The sequence below is a fragment of the Oryx dammah genome, unplaced genomic scaffold (genome assembly GCF_014754425.2).
Source record: "Oryx dammah isolate SB20612 unplaced genomic scaffold, SCBI_Odam_1.1 HiC_scaffold_27, whole genome shotgun sequence".
In the NCBI taxonomy this organism is placed as follows: domain Eukaryota; kingdom Metazoa; phylum Chordata; class Mammalia; order Artiodactyla; family Bovidae; genus Oryx; species Oryx dammah.
Genome location: NW_024070211.1, coordinates 14,655,992 through 14,668,850, shown reverse-complemented (window position 1 = coordinate 14,668,850; position 12,859 = coordinate 14,655,992).

Here is a 12,859-nt window from a genome sequence, read left to right as displayed (position 1 = left end):
CTGTCCTGCAAATAGGATCATCAGTACCATTTTTCTAGATTTCATACATATGGGTTAATATACAGTATTTGTTTCTCTCTTTCTGACTTACTTCACTCTGTATAACAGGCTCTAGGTTCATCCACCTTATTAGAACTGACTCAAATTCACTGGAAGGCAGATTCTTAACCACTGGACCACCAGGTAAGTCCCCAGATCTTGGTTTCTAAATAATGGCTCTTCACTAAAAAGAACCAAAGCTTTTTGGAGAAGTATGTGATTTGGGGGCTGGGGCAGGGAAAAAAGACACAGTGAACTTGGATGCCAACATAAGAGATAACAGTTAGATCCCTGGGTCGGCAAGATCCCCTGGAGAAGGAAATGGCAAACTACTCCAGTATTATTGCCTGGAAAATCCCATGGACAGAGGAGCCTGGTAGGCTACGGTCCATGAAGCTGCAAAAGAGGACACGACTCAGCAACTAAACAACGACAACAAAGAGCCTGGAACATCTTGTGTAAGAAATGAATAAAGTGCTCAAATACCATATGAAATCCAATGGACACAAAAGTTGACCTGAATGGGCTTTCACTGGCCAAATCTGGGACAGTTTGAATATTAAAATAAATGACAGCAGTAGATTACAGCCCAATAAATAAAACAGAAAACCATGATCCTGTATGACTTAATAAGTAAATAGGTTTGGGAGATTAAGAGGTATAAACTTCCAGTTGCAAAATTAAATGAGTCATGTGTATGAAAGGCACAGAGTGGGGAAATATAGCCAATAATTATGTAATGCATTTGTATAGTGACACATCATAACCAGACTAATCACGGTTTTCATTTGGAAATGTTTAGAAATGTCTAGTCAGCTATTTGTGTAAAGAAAAGCTATGACAAACCTAGACAGTATATTAAAATCAGAGACATTACTTTGCCAACAAACGTCCATCTAGTCAAAGCTATGGTTTTTCCAGTAGTCGTGTATGGATGTAAGGAGTTGGACCATAAAGAAGGCTGAATGCCGAAGAACTGATGCTTTTGAACTGTGGTGTTGGAGAAGACTCTTGAGAGTCCCTTGGACTACAAGGCAATCAAACCAGTCAATCCTCAAGGAAACCAATCCTGAATATTCATTGGAAGGACTGATGCTGAAGCTGAAGTGTCAATACTTTGGCCACCTGATGGAAAGAGCCAACTCGTTGGAAAAGATCCTGATGCTGGGAAAGATTGAAGGCAGGAGGAAAAGGGGACGACAGAAGATGAGATGGTTGGATCGCATCACCGACTCAATGGACATAAGTTTGGGCAAGCTCCAGGAGTTGGTGAAGGACAGGGAAGCCTGGCACGCTGCAGTCCATGGGGTCACAAAGAGTCAGACACGATTGAGTGACTAAACAACAAAGTCAAAATGGACAAATGTCTGTTTACAAGATAAATAGGTACTAGAGATGTAATGTACAACATGATAAATATTACTTACACTTCTGTATGTTATATATGAGAGTACGTTGTTGAGAGTAAATCTAAGAGTTCTCATCACAAGGAAAAATATTTTTTTCTATTTCTTTAATTTTATATCTACATGAGATGATCTATATTCACTAAACTTACTGTGCTTACCATTTCATGATGTCTATTAGTCAAAGCAATATGCTATACACCTAAACATATACAGTGTTGTATGTCAATTTTATCTGAATACAACTGGAAGGAAAAAATAATAAATAAAATTTTAGCACTTTGATGAGAAATGAGCGATTTATGGAGTTTCACAATATTTAATACCTCCTGGCTTCCCTGGTGACTCAGACTGTAAAAGAATCTGCCTGCAATGCAGGAGACCTGGGTTGGATCCCTGGGTTGGGAAGGTCCTCTGTAAAAGGGAATGCCAACCCACTCCAGTATTCTTACCTGGGAAATTCCGTGGACAGAGGACCCTGGTGGGCTACAGTTCTCGGGGTCATAAAGAGTCGGACTGAGTGACTAACACTATGTAATACTTTACAAATAATAAAAGCGTAACTTCACAGTACTTTGGCCACCTCATGCGAAGAGCTGACTCATTGGAAAAGACTCTGATGCTGGGAGGGATTGTGGGCAGGAGGAGAAGGGGACGACAGAGGATGAGATGGCTGGATGGCATCACCGACTTGATGGACGTGAGTCTGAGTGAACTCCGGGAGATGGTGATGGACAGGGAGGCCTGGCGTGCTGCCATTCATGGGGTCGTAAAGAGTCGGACACGACTGAGCGACTGAACTGAACTGAACTGAACTTCACAGTGGAAAAGCTTGTCAGGCGTCCTTTTAAACAAGGATCAACATGAACATCGTCAGGAAGGAGGCAAACTGACAGACTGACAAGGGGTCACTGAGGTGATGCTTTGAGAAGAACGCAGCCTCTCTTCTGTGATAGTCCTGTCGGAACGCATAGCCTCAATCTAGTGAGAGGAGACCCAATCTTGGTGAGATGAGGCACACAAAACCAAACGGAGAGTTTACGAATTAGCTGGCCTGCCCCCACCAGGCCGCCCCATCCTCGCTGCGCAGCTCGAGCCCAGGAGGCCGCCGACCCTCTGGGAGTTCGCGGCGCCCGACGACTCCAGACACGCTGGGCCCCGGCGCCGTGCCGCCTTCCCGCCGCCGCCAGGAGGCCCCGCGCGCCTTCCCGCCTTTCCCTGCGCCGCGGCCGGAGCGGCCGGGCCCTGCGGCCAGACGGGCGCGGCCAGCAGGGCGAGGCGAGCGCGCAGGCCGGGAGCCGGTGCGCCCCGCCGCCGCCTAAGGCCAGGTCCTTGGCGCCGGCCGGCCCGCCGCGCCTCCTTTGTGACCGTCTCCAGCCCCTCAGAGCCGGCGCGCCACCGCCGCTGGGCCCGGGGCTGCAAATGGCGCCCGCTCGCCTCTGCGCCTCCCGCCGCCGCGCTCCCGGTCCGGGGACCTCTCGGGGTACCCCGCCCGGGGCGCCTACGCCCTCCTCTAGGCTCGCGGGCCGGTCCTCAGCTGCCACGACGCCAGCCTGCCCTTCGGCGAGTACCTAGCGGAGTCCCATATATATATATATATATAGTGGGGCTATATATATAATTGTATATATATATAGTATATTGTATATTGTATGTATATATACAATATATGTATTGTATATATATAATTGTAAAATGCATATAGTATAAAATTTGTTATTTTGAAGTACAATTCAGTGACATCAAGTACATCAAGTACAATTCACAGGGTTGTACAATCATCACCCCTATTTAGTGCCAGAACTTTTTCATCACCTCAAAAGGAAACCACCCATTAGCAACCATTCCCTCCTCCCCACCCAGCTGCTAGCAACCACCACTCTGCTTTTTTGTCTCTATGGATTTGCCTATTTTGAGTATTTTCTATAAATGGAATTGTGCAATACCGGTGTCCTTTGTGACCAGCTTCTCTAGCTGAACTTAAAGTTCTCAAGGTTTATCCAAGTTGTAGCATGCATCAGAACTTCATTCCTTTTAATGGATGAGTAATATTCTGTAGTATGCATACACCAGATTTTGTTTATCCTTTCATCTGGTCATGGATACTTGGGTGTTTCCACCTTTTGACTATTATGAATAGATCTGCTAAGAATGTTTGCATACAAGTTTTTGTGGGAACACCTGTTTTCAAGTTCAATTCTTTGTGGTATATAACAATATTTTGCTCCACATTTAAAGGAAACAGCTACAGCCATGTACAGTTCTGCCATTGATTCTCAGAGTTCCTGGAGCTGTATAAGGCATGCTCCCCCAAATTTTCCTGTCTTCCTTGATATTCTTGGTATGGGAGACATATATATCAATGTATCTGCCCTCCCCAGTGCTGCTTCTCAGGGGATTTGCCTCATCCTCTCTCATGGCCCACCTTAAACTTATAAATAACATCCGCTAACCCCTCCATCCCTCCACCCCTCATCTCCAGACTGAGCCCTCTTCTGCCCCAGCTACTATTGACCTGAGGGAACCTATCCTTTGCTGGGCAGAAACTGAGGTGTTTTCCTCTCGAGGACTTTTTAAATAGTTTTTTTTTTTTAATAATTTTATTTATTTTTGGCTGTGCTGGGTCTTCATTGCTGCATTCAGGTTTTCACTAGTTGCAGCGAGTAGGGGCCACTCTGTAGTTGGGTCACTCTGCAGGCTTCACATTCCAGTAGTTTCTCTTGTTGTGGAGTACAGGTTCTAGGGCATGCAGGCTTCAGTAATTGTGGGCAGATGGGTTCAGTAGTTGTTTCCCAGGCTCTAGAACACAGGCTTAATATTTGTGGGGCACAGGCTTAGGTGCTCTGTGGCATGTAGGATCTGCCCAGATCAGGAATCGAATCTGTGTCTCCTGCATTGGCAGGCAAATTCTTCACCACTGAGCCACCGGGGAGGCCCCACCTTTGGAGGATTTTAACTAAAGGACAGGTAGGGGCTGGAGCAGTCATTTAGAACTGATGAATGGTGGCAGAAGAAAACTAGTCTGAGAATGGCTGGGGAGCCTGACACAGGCATAGAGAGGCAGACAAAGAGCATGAACCAGAACCCTAATAGCCTCACTCCTGACTTTCAAATTTTGGGTGATCTGCTGACTTGCTCTTCTAGGACACTCATAATGTCACTCATTTTGCTCTTGAAATAAATGCTCTTAAAACTGTTCTCAAGCTTTAGTTTGCATCCGAATGCCTCTAGGAATGCTGCTGATGTTGCTAGAACTAGAACCACACTTTGAGGATCATTGTCTTTAAGCTTGCTTGAGTGCCTGTTCCTTGAAACCAAAAGTGCCCTGACCAGGAAGAGCACTTGCTTGTCTGCTGCTGCTGAATTCATGCGTGCCTGGGAAAGCTGACATCCCACCTGCCTCCAGTGCTCACCATTACAGGCCGTCCAGCTGGATGATTGATTGATTTGGCTGCACCACGCAGCTTGCAGGATCTTAGTTCCCCAACCAGGGATCGACCCCATGCCCCCTGCAGTGGAAGCAGAGAGTCCTAACCAGTTCTCTAGATCACCAGGAAATTCCCTATCCGGCTGGATTTAACCTGTCTTGCTACAGCTGTGAGCCACAGCTGTGCTGAGAATACTGGAGTGGATAGCCTATCCCTTCCCCAGGGGATCTTCCCAACCCAGGAATCAAACCGGGGTCTCCTGCATTGCAGGTGGATTCTTTACCAACTGAGCTATGAGGGAAGCCCACTGAGAATACATCAAGGAAGTGCACTTACAGAAGTGCAGAGCAATCAGTGTTCCTGCCCTCCCACTTGGTATCAAGCTTTGGGCATCAGATGTTCAAAGCAGTGAAGTTTGAGCTCCTAGCATCTCACTCCTAGCATCTTGCTAGGAGTTTGAGCTCCTAGTATCTTGCATCATGCTCATTTAGTTTCTGCCTGTAGCTCTCACATTGAAGGCTCAGGCATACTTCGTTGGAGCTGAGACAAATGACTTGTTTTCTCCTGGTCAGATCCTTCCAGCGACTTCCCGCCAATGCTTCATATACATCAGCTGCAAACCTCCACTGATTCTCATACATACCAGACTTGTTTAGACCCTAGTGATGTTCACAGATTGGTTAAATTCTGGTTATGTGCACCAGATCGATAGAACTTACCTTGCCTTCATCATTTCTACATAAGGAATAACAGATTTCACATCCTGTCCAACATTCTAGATCACAGGTGGGCCAACTCTCTATATAGAGCCAGATAGCAAATATTTTGTGCTTCATGGATGAAAAGTCTATTGCAACCACTCAACTTTGCCACCGTAGTGCAAAAGCTGGCATATACAATATGGAAAAGAATGGGTGAACTTGTGTTCTAATAAAATTTTATTTGCCAAAACCAGGCAGCTAGCAGCTTTGACCCAACCTGTGCTCTAGACAGTAACTTTTTGTGCCTATTACTAAATGAAATTGAGTCTTCAAACAGATGTAAAGTGTATTTAGTGTTAGTAGTTCTATATTATTATGTGGAAATTTTTTTAAAGTCTATAAGCTATAAATGTTTTTCTCAAGAGCTGGCAGTGAGCCCAGCCAATCTTAAATAAACCTGCCTCAACATTTTTTAAAATGTAAAATTATATCAATACATTGCTAACACTGAATCAACTTCCTGTCTTTAGAAGATAAATATTTGAAACTATTTAAGCAGAAGTAATTTTTAAAACAAAAATATGCACACAACTTAGAGATTTATCTTAAAAATGGAATGTCAAAACAACAGAAATGAGGTCAGATCTAGATTATATAGATTATATCCACCAATTTATTACTTCATTCTGTCTTATTTTTAGTTCTTTATAAATAAAAAGTAAAAATAGCAAAACAGCACACAACGTGGACAACACTGAATCGTATAAAATATCTGGTACATAACCACTATAACATAAAGACCAATTCCATTCCAAAAAGCATAAAGTTTCCCACTCCTTTAAAAAAAGGAATCAGTTGCTATTGTTTTAATGATCAGGATCATTTCCAACTTTGTCCTTTTTTTCTTTTTTTGATAGCAGTATTGACAAGTGCCTTTGTTAGAGGAACTAATCCACTTGGAAACTTGTGGATTAAAAATAAAGTCAGTTTCTATTTTTCTTTTAAGAGTTGTTGGAAAGTGAATGCCTGTAGAGCTAAGCACTTAGAATGGCTGTGCCTCTTGATTTTTGTGTTCTCTGCCATAGTTTCTGCTTATTTTGCATCTCCCACTCATCAAGGGGTGGCTAGTCTTCTGTCACAGAATCTAAAATGTCCTGGCTTGGAATACTCTGCTCAGAAACTGTCTAATATAAGGAAGTAATTGGTCCTAACATCACGGGACGGAGAGATGGGAACAGATGTTGATGGAAGCTTCTTGTGTTTAGAGCTCTATTTAATTTATTTTCTTAATTATTTTCTTAATAAGTCTTAATTATTTTCTAAATTAGTTTTAATGTGGAGCTCTATTTTCTTTATTTTGTGAGTTTTCTTTAACTAATAGTATATTCATAAAATTTCATGTAAAATAAATGCCCTGGAAAGTCAGTTAAATTACACTTGTTTCTGAAGATAAAATGAGCAATAAAGGAACAAAAGACTTGTCCTTGAACTTGGATAATACTGTTTCTACTCCAAATTTGTCATTAGGGTGTCTTAATCTGACTTTTTGGAAATCAAAACAAAAATTTAGTTTGAGACTATTTCCTGTTTACCCCCAGGTTGATGTAACCAAATTAAAGGTGATTTGCATTTATTTTAATCCCAAACTTGTTATTTCATTAACAACCAGGATCAATGCTTCTAGGTATTTTCAGATTGTCAAGTGGCTAATGTGTTTTACTTTGAAGTTTCATATATTACCACATAGCTTTAAATAAAATTAGCTCTTATAATAGATTTATTAAAATCCATTGAGTCAAGAAATACCTAAAATACATTTTCACTCAATATCATATTATATGGGTCGCTGTCTTTAAAATACGTGGGTTTTTGTTTCAAATATGATTATCATTGTCACCTTCTCTGAATCATACCCAATTTATATTTCAAAAATCAGCTAGAGAGGTTGGCAAAAGTAATTTCAAGATAATGCTGTAAATTTTTTAATTCATAATTTTTTTAATTTCAAAGTTTTTAAAAAGTAAATACATTAATATCAAATACCTGATACATATTAAATAAGTGGACAATAAAATTTTGATCTGCTGTGTGTTGATGGTAGTTTATGTTGTTTCAAATATGTGTGGGTATTATAGGAAAAGAAATTAAATTAACTCCCTTATGTTCAACATGTGACTTCCCCTTCCCTGTCTAAGCATTACAAGAATTCAGGCCAGGATCACACAAAGCCACATGAGGCTAAAATAGTATTTTCCTTTGCTGTAATTTTAGTCTCATAGGTACCCAAGGAAACAAATGCTGTCTACAGATGGTCTTTGCTGCCTGCCCAGACATGTTTGTTTGTTATCAGCATTGGCCTGGCAAGATCTGGCTTCTGATCCTAACTAGTTGTGTGGGAACTAAATACTAGTTGTTTCATCTCTCTATAAAATCTCTTTGGAGGAGACTATCTCTAGTCCTTTGATTTAATGGTTCTGTTCTGTATCTCTCTGGTTGGGGAATTAACTAGTTTACATGGCCAACCAAGACTCAATCCATATGCAATGGGGCTCCTCCATCTGTCACAGTAATAATATGTTTCTTCTAACTTATTACAGGGGATGGAGATGATGGGAAGTTGTTTGTTGTTGTTGTTTCTTAAATAAGAAAACCATAGCACCTGATGCATATTTGCTAAAGACTAGGATGTTCTGAAATATTTGTATTATTTATATATAATTGAATAAAACATGTAATTTAAACACTGTCAATGTCCAAAGCTACCATGTATGAAAAAGGCAAGAAATATCAGAAACTGAGTTGTTTATAAATTGTATCCCAAAGGTAGGAGTTTATTGGACAAAAGACAAGAAAGTCTTCTCCAAAGCTCTAAGATTGGGCTGGACACTCTGCCCAAGCACTCTCAGAACACCCTGTTTCCTGCCTCTCCCGTCACACCCCAAACTGTATGGTTTAATTGTTAGCCTCCCTGATTACACACTGCAAGTTCCTTGAGGACAGGGATTGTGCTTTTTCACTGATGTATCTCACAGGTACCCCTAGTGTCTGACAAACAACAAGGACTCCATAAATAATTACTGGATACCTGTTGAATAAATAACCAGCTGTCTTCATTTATTGATCGGCCAGGAGCAACAGAAGCAGGCAAGGGGAGCACCACATGATCCAATGATAAGAGGCACCATTATAAAAAACCTGGTGTTTGGTGGTTGCCAGGTGGACATAGGTTCCTATCAAAGTGTGAATGATGGAATCCCCAGAAATTTCCATTTAATGATGTCCCTATAGGATGTCACACTATACCTGCCTATGCTGAGTAGCGCAAAACGATACAAGACATTTTGATGGGACAATTTATCCAACTCTTAAACACACCTCAGCAAAATTTGCAGAGTGTATTAATCACAAGTAACTAAGTACAAAGAATGAATACTCTTCAAGGAAGGAAAAATAAGTTGGTGTAGGCCATCTCTTTATAGGAATTTTCTCTGGCTATATTTTATAGGAAATAGGTGCAGTATCTGTTGTATAATTGCTCAGCATACCATTTGGCAAAGGACTAACAAAACATTTTCCCCTTCTGTGTGAGAATTTAACCTTGGGTTAATTTTCCAGCTCTGTTCCCCCAGCAACCTAATAAAGAGTAGTATATCAACCACGTAGCTAGGCAACATTCCATATGGTAGAAATGACCCCGAGTTGGAAAACTGTAAACTGGGAGAACTATTAAATGCCTGATAGGAAGCCACAGCTCTGGGCTTCCCTAACTGTAGTGACTCTTGGAAGAGACATGTCTCTTGTGGGGGAGATATTTCAGTGGAGTTATAAGAGATACTCGTTTCCACGGAACAAGAAGCTTTTAAGCCAGAATAGCTTCCATATTTGCGGGATGTATGTCTATCTCCTTGCACCCGAGTCACACAGACAGTTGCAGAGACTCTGATGAAAGAGTAATATCTGGCTCTGCCCTGTTGGTGAGCCGTGCTTCCCATCCTATAACCTTCTTTCTTAAAAAATATTTATTTATTTGGCTGTGTTGGGTCTTAGTTATAGCACACGGACTTTCTAGTTGTGGCACTCAGGCACTCTGCGGGATGTGGGATCTTAGTTCCCCAACCAGGGATCAAATCAGCATCCCCTTCATTAGAAGGCAGATCCTTAACCACTGGACCACCAGGGAAAGTCCACCATTCTATCTCCTTCTTAGTGAATCTGATGTGATGGTTTATGAGTTTGACTGTTTCTGAACATCTAGTTGAGCCCAAGTAGCCTCCTGGAAGACACCTTATTACTATTTGTTTGCTGTTTCTGGTGATAGAAGAAGCTCCACAGAGACCATGGGTAGTAGAAAGATGTGAAACTGTTTGGCATGTTCTAGCATGTTCTGCTTCTAAAAGAAATCCTAATTATGCCCTTCACAGTCTGCATGACATATAATCCATATCCATTATATGCCACGAAGACTTTTATCTCAAATTGACACCTGCCTTTAAAATCCCCAAGGTAGTTATTGCTAAACCTTCTTCATATAAGCACATAACCCCAATCCTAACCCCCACTGATTTTTAAGATGCTACTGAGAGAGGACCAAAAAAAAATCAAATGCTGGATATAAAAATTGCTCCCCCAAACCACAACTGCCCATGAAGAATTGGCAGTAGTAATATTATCCATCTGGAGGATCAGAACAGATGCTAAATGTCCTCCTCAAGTTATGAAGACTCCATATCATCTGATCACAATGGTGTGAGTTAGTGTCACCTCTGAAAACTAGGAACATATTAGAAACTAACAAAGCCACCCCTGCCAAACAAACAACTTTCCATTTATCTCTACAGAAGCATTATTTGAAGAAAAGAATTCAAATTGTCAGAACTTTAATGAGAAGTGTGAGGAACACGGCAATATTTGGTGGAAATATTGAACAAAAATCAATGAAAACACTGCCTATCATAAGCAGCTGAATAAAGCAGCCTCCTTTTTGAGTGAGAAGATAGTGTGACCATGTGAAAGCAAAAAGCAAGCTACAAGGGACAAACAACAGCAGGAAGTACAGCGGTGATGCTCAAAACAGTGTGATGGGAACTTCTCACCCACCCCAACCCCCTGCACCTCCCTACCCCACTATGCTAGACTTCATGGAGATAAGAGATTGTCAATGCACAGAGGACACACAAGGACAACTCAGAAGTCCAAATAAAGCAGTAGTAATTCAGGTGACTGAAGGCCACTCCTGTCTTCCCACCACCCTCAGAACCAGCACTTGTAGTCCTACCAGTTGCCTTTCTCTCCATGGGGTTTATCACAACATCAATTAACAACAACAGCAACAACAACAAAAAACCTTTGTTGTATTCTGACCTCTATATCCTCCAGAATACTCAATTTCACAATATTTTGCAGACCACTAAGTCAATAGCTTTCTTAAAGAATATACAAAGTCTAGTGACCACCAAAATATTTACATCCGAATGGCATCTTCCCACCAAATGACCAGAAGCCATGATGAGGATTTCTAAATGTATGGCAGATAACATGCCTTATTTTCATTCCTTTCTAACCCTTGCCTTGAAAGCCTGTTCCCTTTTCCCAAGAGAAACAACTTTCCAAGGATGCCATCTTAAAATTCCATTACAAGTAAGAATCTTGTTCCCATCCACTCAATATACGTAATATAAGACAAAAAGATTTGGATTGAATGTGCCAGAAAGATGCCAAATATAAACTAGATCATGGATGGTCTGCATTGGACCAACTATGAATCTACCTATAAAAATATCACCAACTCCACAAATTAAACCTCAGAGACGCTGTGTAGGTTAAAAATACTGACCACCAAATGTGAACATAAATTTAAAACTGAGGGCAGTTTATCATCTGATAGTCCACACAGAGGAATTATCTCCCTTAAATGTAATAGAATTCAACTACCAAATCTAGTTATTCCCAATGCCAACACACAAACTCCAAACAACCAACCAGGAATGTAACAATCTGAGACATTACAGAGAAATAGAATTGTTTAAATACTAAGCTTCACATTTCATTTTCTTCTCAGTGATTTTGCTACTTTAAAATCAGAGCCCAGTAATAGTTCTAGCAGTACAAATCAGATCAGAATTTCTAAGTCTCCACATCACAAATCTAATCAGATATCAGGCAAGTCATGGACAATCTATCATCTGGCCTCATGTCTTCATTTTATGAATCCACTATTTTCCAAAACTTGTGGGAGTGTAAGTGAAAGTGTAAGTCGCTCAGTTGTGTCCAACTTTTTGCGACCCCATAAACTATAGATTGCCAGGCTCCTCTGTCTATGAGATTTTTCAGGCAAGAATACTAGAGTGGGTTGCCATACCCTTCTCCAGGGGATCTTCCTGACCCAGGAACTGAACCCAGCTCTCCTGCACTGCAAGCAGATTCTTTACCATCTGAGCCACCAGAGAAGCATAAGGACCTAATAAATATTATGAAGGTAAAAGGTAGCCTAAAATGTACAACAAAAATAAGATCATTAAAGATATCATTTTTTAAAATCCTGCTTTATCTTACAGCTGGTTTCTCAACCTTGGTACTCTTGACATTGTGGACTCCATTCATCTTTGCTGTAGGGACCATCCTATACCTTGTAGGGCATTTAGCAGCATCCCTGCCTCCACCCACTGGATGCCAGCAGCACCCCACCCCAAGCTATGACACCTGAGAAGGTCTCCAGACACTGCCAGGTACAGGTCCTCTGGGGAACAAAATCACCCCCAGTTGAAAATCACTTAGAGTGAAATCTCTAATGTAAAATATTTTATCTTGCACCCAGGGATATGAATAGATCATGGGGTCACCAGGAAGGGTCATTGCTCTACTGGAGAAAGCAGGCTGAGAGTTGAGCTGTGAGGTAGAAAGGTCAAATTAAAACATCAGAAATACTTTAGACAAAGAAAGCAAAAGATAACAAAACTCTTTGCAAAGTATATCTTTTACACCTCCATTTAGGTTTCCCTTTTGCTAAGGTCCCTCTTCTAAAACAACACTAATAGTCTCATTTCTGATAAGAAAAGTATTTCTGGTCCTTGATAATTTTCCGTGTGTAACTCTTGACCTAGAACAATAATTTTCCAACTACCTCTGATAAAAGACCATTTTTTTGTTGTTGGTTTTTTTGTTTGCTGTGCACTGTGTGTCTTCCAGGGAGTTCAGTCCCCCGACCAGGGATGGAACCCAAGACCCCTGCAGCAGAAGCATGGAGTCCTAACCACTGGACTTCAGGGAATTCCCAAAAGACCCATTT